Genomic DNA, 7,656 nt, shown 5'->3' on the forward strand with positions numbered 1-7,656 from the left:
TAATTAATAAATATAATAAGCATAATGTATAAGGTCATAATTTTTTTTTAATTTACATACATTTCAAACAACCCAACTCGTCGACAGCGCCTCGTGGTGCGACAGGGTCTGAGCCGGACGAGGCTCTCACCCTCCCTAGTGCCCCTTTCCAGGGGACTTGGGCTTGGTCCATTGTTGAGGACGCTTCTCCTGACTACAATTCAGATGATGCAGCCACCCGATTTTTAAGCTGGGCTGATCCCGATTCGCTCGCCGTTACTAAGGGAATCCTCGTAAGTTTCTTCTCCTATGCTTATTTATATGCTTAAACTCAGTGGGTAGCCCCACCTGACTTGGGGTCGCAGTCTGTGACATCGACTTGCACCACGACATGGGTCCTTGAGGCCTTGCCCGGGTCCTAAAGGCATGACGTATGGCTCGCACAAGGCATCCACCACGCGTCGTGTTCGACAACCACCGACGACCTGCTCTTCGGCCAACCGCACCTTCTGGCACGGGGGGCCATCCTCCGCATTTGCCCCCACCTCCTGAGGGGGCAACGATGAAGCATCGAAAGCGTAATGCCTAGGTAGGCATGCCCTTAGCCGGATGGCCTCGAGCGCAACTTGCGTTCAAAGACTCGATGGTTCACGGGATTTTGCAATTCACACCAGGTATCGCATTTCGCTACGTTCTTCATCGATGCGAGAGCCGAGATATCCGTTGCTGAGAGTTATCCAATGGGGTCATTGTCAGAATTGTAGCCTCTTGCATGCAGCGAGGCTCTCCGACTTCGATGTTCGTGTTCCTTGGCGCTATCTGCACCAGGGTTGGTAGTTCATCCCCTCAGTCATCCCACCCGAGGGCAAACCGACATTCGGGGTGTTGTCGGGATGAGCCCGGTGAGCAATCGTTGATGCATTCACGGTTATCCTCATCAGTGGGTCTCGACAATGATCCTTCCGTAGGTTCACCTACGGAAACCTTGTTACGACTTCTCCTTCCTCTAAATGATAAGGTTTAGTGGACTTCTCATGACGTCGCAAGTGGTGAACCTCCCCCGTCGCCTTGATCCGAACACTTCACCAGACCATTCAATCGGTAGGAGCGACGGGCGGTGTATACAAAGGGCAGGGACGTAGTCAACACGAGCTGATGACTCGCGCTTACTAGGAATTCCTCGTTGAAGACCAACAATTGCAATGATCTATCCCCATCATGATGAAATTTTCAAAGATTACTTGGGCCTATCGGCCAAGGCTATAGACTCGTTGAATACATCAATGTAGCGCACGTGCAGCCCAGAACATCTAAGGGCATCACAGACCTGTTATTGCCTCAAACTTTCATAGCCTAAACGGCCATAGTCCCTCTAAGAATGTTTAAAGAAGACTTTGACTTGCTACTAACATAATCCTTTTTCTCTTTATCTTTATCATAATTTTCTAACTCTACTAAGGATGGTTGTTGAAGCCATCCTTGAATAGTTGTAACATACAAATATATTCTTTTCGAAAATCATGAATAATATAATGTTTCATTCATATATTAGAAATAGGTTTGTCACCTTTGAACATAAATATTTAATATTTAAAAAATATTAATAATATAATATAATGTTCATTTGGATTTACAAGTGATACCTTTGAACATAAATATAGCGATGCCTCCGCATAGCTAGTTAGCAGGCTGAGGTCTCGTTCGTTATCGGAATTAACCAGATAAATCGCTCCACCAACTAAGAACGACCATGCACCACCACCCATAGAATCAAGAAAGAGCTCTCAGTCTGTCAATCCTTGCTATGTTTGGACCTAGTAAGTTTCCCCGTGTTGAGTTAAATTAAGCTGCAAGCTCCACTCCTAGTGGTGCCCTTCCGTCAATTCCTTTAAGTTTCAACGTTGCGACCATACTCCCCCTGGAACCCAAAGACTTTGATTTCTCATAAGGTGCCGGCGGAGTCCTAAGAGCAACATCTATCAATCCTTGGTCTGCATCGTTTATGGTTGAGACTAGGATGGTATCTGATCGTCTTCGAGCCCCCAACTTTCGTTCTTGATTAATGAAAACATCCTTGGTAAATGCTTTTGCAGTGGTTCGTCTTTCATAAATCCAAGAATTTCACCTCTGACTATGAAATACGAATGCCCCCTGTTAGGATCAAGAGCACTAAGAGGGGGGGGGGGTTGAATTAGTGCAGCGGAAATTTTTCAGCGATTAAAACGAAAGCTGCGTTCGTTCGATAAAAACGATTTCGATGTGAAAGCTGATTCTAAGATTACTTTAACTTGAGATTAAGCGAGAAGACGTTAAAGTAGATCTAGGAAGGCAGTTTGCAGTTTATGATGGAAAGCAGAATACAAGCGCAAACTGAAATGCGACGTTCGTACGATAAAAGACGATTTACGTCTACACGCAGATTTGGAAAGTTCTGAACTTAGAAACTTGTTCGTAAGATCGCAGAAGGCAGTAAACAATTATGATTGAAATCAAAACGTAAACGTAAACTGAAATATGATGATCGTACAGAAAAACGATTTACGTCTAAACGCAGATTCGGAAAGTTCTGAACTTAGAAACTTGTTCGTAAAATCGTAGAAGGCAGTAAGCTATTGAGAAGTTTGCAGTGAAGGTAAAATGCTCAAAGGAAATTCAAACTGAGATTTAGAGTAGTTCGGTCAATCTGGACCTACTCCACTTTTGGCTTCTTCCACCGACGAGGTCACCGACGTCAACTAGAGGTCTTCCTTCAATAGGCGAAGGCCAACCACCCATTTATAGATTCACTCCTTTTGACGGGCTTAGGAGACAACCCTTACAGAAGTTTTCTCTCCTCTCTTTACAACTCAACCTTTGAAGAACAGAAGGAGGAGAACTTTTGGCCTTTACAACAGTTTTGAGCTCTAAGAATCACAGAAAGATATCAAGATTTTGAGTGTAAGTTCTATCATTTCAGTGCTGAATGGGTGGGGTATTTATAGGCCCTAACCCAGTTCAAATTTGGAGCTCAAAATTGTCAATTCCCGAAATTCCGGGATCAGGCGGTTGCACCTCTTGACTGGGGCGGTTGCACCGCCTGGCAGAGCTCGAAGACTGAGCCTCTAGGCAGTGCCACCTCTGTCAGGGGCGGTTGCACCTCTCTGCCAGAGCTCGAAGACCGAGCTCAGGCGGTTGCACCTCCTGACTAGGGCGGTTGCACCGCTTGGCAGAGCTCGAAACTTGAGCTTAAGCGGTGCCACCTCTTGTCAGGAGAGGTTGCACCGCCCAGTCTCGCTCGGAGACTAAGCCTAGGCAGTTGCTCCTCCTGGCTGGGGCGGTTTCACCGCCCAGTCTCCCTGGGAGACTTAGCCCAGGCGGTGCTACATCCTAGCTTAGGCGGTTGCACCTCCCACAGCAACCAGGGTCCGAATGGGTTGATCCATTCGGCCCAATTTTGGTTTTTCAGGGGCCCAATTGCCCCAAGATTAAGCTAACGGGATCACCTCCCATTTTCAACTTAATCATTAGTGCTAACTACGATAAATCCTAAGACAATTTCTGCAGCTTGCTCCGGTGCGTCAATCGCTTCTTCCGACGAGTTTCCGGCGAACTTCCGTCGATCATCCGATGAACCCTCGGTGATGCTCCTGCGGACTTCCGGCAAACTCCTGGACTTGCGATGATCCACTTGGCGAGTTCCGACGAGCTTATGGACTTCTCGGATTTGTTCCCGCAGAACCTCCGACGACTGTACGAACTTCCGTCGAGCTCTCGAACTCCCAACGTGATCATTGTCATGACTTCGGCGCAACTCCTGCTGCATGTCTTACTTTCATCGTAGTTAATCCTGCACACTTATCTTAACACATAGATTAGATAACAAATGACAATTGACTTCATCATCAAAATCCGAGATTCAACAATCTCCCCCTTTTTTATAATGACAATCAATTGATAATGGAGTTAACCTTAACTCCCCCTGTCTATATACCTTACTTGAGATAAGTCATTCTTTAATTTAAAACCTTATAAATTCAAGAGACATATTGATAAGTTAAAATCATTTAAACTTATCAATATTCCCATCATGATTCCTATCATGATATATCTCTTTGAAGATGATGTCAAGGCTTGACATTCATTTTCAAATTTTACATTACAAGTTTGAATGATGGTAATAGTAGCAATTCATGTCTTTGTAAGATATCAATATGTAAAGCTGTGAAGTAAGATTTTGATATCATTACATGATGCACACATTTCTTATATTTTAGCAAGTGTTGCATGACATCTTTTCATATATCTCTTGATGATGCAGGCATGGCATAATCATAGCATCATTGTTTATAGCATCAAATCAATTCATATATTTCTCCCCATTTGTCATCAACAAAAAGCATGGTAGATATGATACCAGGAGAACAATATAAGCAAGTTATCAAGCATATAAAGGAAGGCATGATAAGTATAATGCTTTGAATACTTCTTCTCTTTGTATGTTATAATTCTTTGTGCATGAAGGAGGAAAGTCATTTTATCAAATCCATTTCGAAAAAAAATATTTTTCATAAGAATGTGTTTGATTTTTGTCATTCCAACTGTTAAGCGAGTCCGAAAATGAGACGAATTCTTTCATGCATTCGGACAAGATTATGCTACAGTTTTTCAAAAATCAAAACATTTCAACACATGGCAATCAAGTGATTTGATCATTCAATAAAGTCCGAAAAGTAATTTTAACTAGTTTAAGTATTCGGACACATCAACATTCCTAATTCTCTTCTTATAAAATTAAATTGTTCTTCACTTAGAGGTTTTATAAAAATATCAGCTAGTTGATGTTTAGTATCAATGAACTCTATGATTACATTATGATTAGTAACATGATCTCGTATAAAATGATGTCTAATATCAATATGTTTTGTTCTTGAGTGTTGTATAGGGTTCTTTGTTAAGCATATTGCACTTGTGTTATCACATTTAATGGGAATATTTTTAAGATGAACTTTATAATCTTCTAAGGTATTTTTCATCCATACAACTTGTGCACAGCATGCACTTGCTGCAATATATTCAGCTTCGGTTGTCGATAGTGCAACCGAGTTTTGTTTCTTAGATAACCAGGAAACAAGGGCATGTCCTAAGAATTGACATATTCCTGATGTGCTTTTTCTATCTAATCTACAGCCAGCAAAGTCCGCATCAGTATAAGCAATTAACTCAAGATTCTCTGATTTTGGGTACCATAATCCTAGATTTGTGGTACCATTAAGATATTTGAGTATTCTTTTAACTGATTTGAGAAGAGATATCTTAGGGTTTGATTGAAATCTAGCATAAAGTCATACACTGAACATGATGTTTGGTCTAGTTGCTGTGAGGTAAAGTAAACTTCCTATCATACCCCTATAAGTTTTTTGATCGAAGCTTTCTCCACTTTCATCAATTTCTAACTTAGTGGAGGTGCTCATAGGAGTGTTAATAGCTTTTGAGTTATTCATATTAAACTTCTTTAGTAAATTCATAGCATATTTAGTTTGACTAATAAAGATGCCATTGCTTAGTTGTTTGATTTGTAAACCTAAGAAGAATGTTAACTCTCCCATTAAACTCATTTCGAATTCAAGACTCATAGTTTTAGCTAAAGATTCATAGAGAGATTCATTCGTAGAACCAAAGATAATATCATCAACATAAATCTGAACAATGAGAAAATTACTTTCAAAATTCTTGATGAATAATGTTGTATCAACCTTGCCTTTCATGAAATTATTTTCAATAAGAAAAGAACTAAGTCTCTCATACCAAGCCCTCGGAGCTTGTTTTAAACCATAGAGAGCTTTAGTTAATCTAAACACATGATTAGGGAGGCTCTTATTTTCAAATCCAGGAGGTTGTTCAACATAGACTTCTTCGGAAATAAAGCCATTAAGAAAAGCGCTTTTAACATCCATTTGAAATAACTTAAAATTATTGCTATTAGCGTAGGCAAGGAGCATTCTTATGGATTCTAATCGAGCCACAAGAGCGAAGGTTTCTTCGTAATCGACACCTTCTTCTTGGTTGAAACCTTTGGCCACTATAATCTAGTCTTGTTTCTAACCACGATACCATTTTCATCTTGCTTGTTTCTAAAGACCCATTTAGTACCAATAACTAAATGGTCATTTGGCCTAGGAACAAGCGTCCACACCTCATTTCTCTCAAATTGATTTAATTTATCTTGCATTGCGATAATCCATGAATCATCTTTCATGGCTTCGTCAATACATTTGGGTTCAATTTGGGAGAGAAAAGCGGCGTTGGGACAAAAATTTTTAAGAGAAGATCGTGTTTGAACCCCCTTTGATGTGTCTCCTAAGATTAGCTCCTTAGGATGAGCATCTACATACTTCCAATCCTTGGGTAAGGAAATCTGGGAAGTGGATGCATTCAAGTTGCTAGTTGGAGACGGGGTTTCATTTAAATTTAAAGAATCAAAATTAACATCATCATCAAGATCATTTTTCCTAATTTCGGAAATCTCATTGAAAACAAAATGAATGGATTCTTGAATAATTAAAGTTCTTTTATTGAAGATACGAAAAGCTTTAGAAACTAAAGAATAACCAAGAAAGATTCCTTCATCGGATTTAGCATCAAATTTTCCTAAGTTATCATTTTCATTCAAGATAAAACACTTACACCTAAAGACTTTAAAATATGAAACATTGGGTTTTTTGTTATTCCATAACTCATAAGGAGTTTTGGTGAGTAAGGGTCTTACTAGAACTCTATTCAAAATATAGCATGCAGTGTTTACAGCTTCGGCCCAAAAATATTTGGGTAGGCTATGTTCATTCAACATGGTTCTTGCCATTTCTTGTAAATTTCGATTTTTTCTTTCTACTACCCTATTTTGTTGAGGATTTCTTGGAGTAGAGAAATTATGGTTATATCCATTGAGTTCACAGAATTCTTGGAAATCATGGTTTTGAAATTCTCCACCATGATCACTTCTAATTGACGAAATCATAGAACCCTTCTCATTTTGAACAAGTTTACAAAACTTGGTAAAATATCTAAAGCATTCATTTTTCTGTTTTAAGAAGTAGGTCCATGTATATCTGCTATAGTCATTAACAATAATAAAGGCGTATTTGCTACCTCCTAGACTCAATGTAGAGATTGGTCTGAACAAGTCCATATGGATCAATTGTAAGGGCCTAGAGGTGCTTATTTGATTCTTAGTTTTGAAACTACCCTTAATTTGTTTACCTAATTGGCAAGCATCACATACATTATCTTTGATGAACTTGATATGAGGAATTCCTCTTACAAGTTCTTTAGATGATATTTGAGTGATTAGTTTCATGCTAGCATGACCTAATCTTCTATGCCATAGCCAAGCATCCTCATTCAAAACCGAAAAACACATTTCATTACACAAATCATTGATGTCAATAGTGTATACATTATTTTGTTTTAATGCAATCATAGACATGTTTTAATGTGGTTTTTCAATGATGCAAGCATTAGATTTGAATTTGATAGTGTATCCTTTATCACATAATTGACTAATGCTCAAGAGGTTATGTTTTAAACCATCAACTAACAAAACATCTTCAATAAAGAAGTTGAATTTGTTACCTATGGTTCCTTTGCCAATTATTTTACCCTTGTTGTTGTCTCCGAAGGTGACATAGCCTTCGTCTATGC

General features: G+C 39.5%; 1 non-coding gene across 1 annotated transcript; it reads right to left on the minus strand.

Moving 5' to 3' along the window:
- Positions 1–558: 558 nt before the first annotated feature.
- Positions 559–714, minus strand: LOC135626100 (5.8S ribosomal RNA). Its single transcript, XR_010492266.1, has one exon. It is a non-coding gene; the product is annotated as a 5.8S ribosomal RNA (ribosomal RNA).
- Positions 715–7,656: the final 6,942 nt, after the last annotated feature.

The sequence above is a fragment of the Musa acuminata genome, chromosome BXJ2-10 (genome assembly GCF_036884655.1).
Source record: "Musa acuminata AAA Group cultivar baxijiao chromosome BXJ2-10, Cavendish_Baxijiao_AAA, whole genome shotgun sequence".
Classification (NCBI taxonomy): Eukaryota; Viridiplantae; Streptophyta; class Magnoliopsida; order Zingiberales; family Musaceae; genus Musa; species Musa acuminata.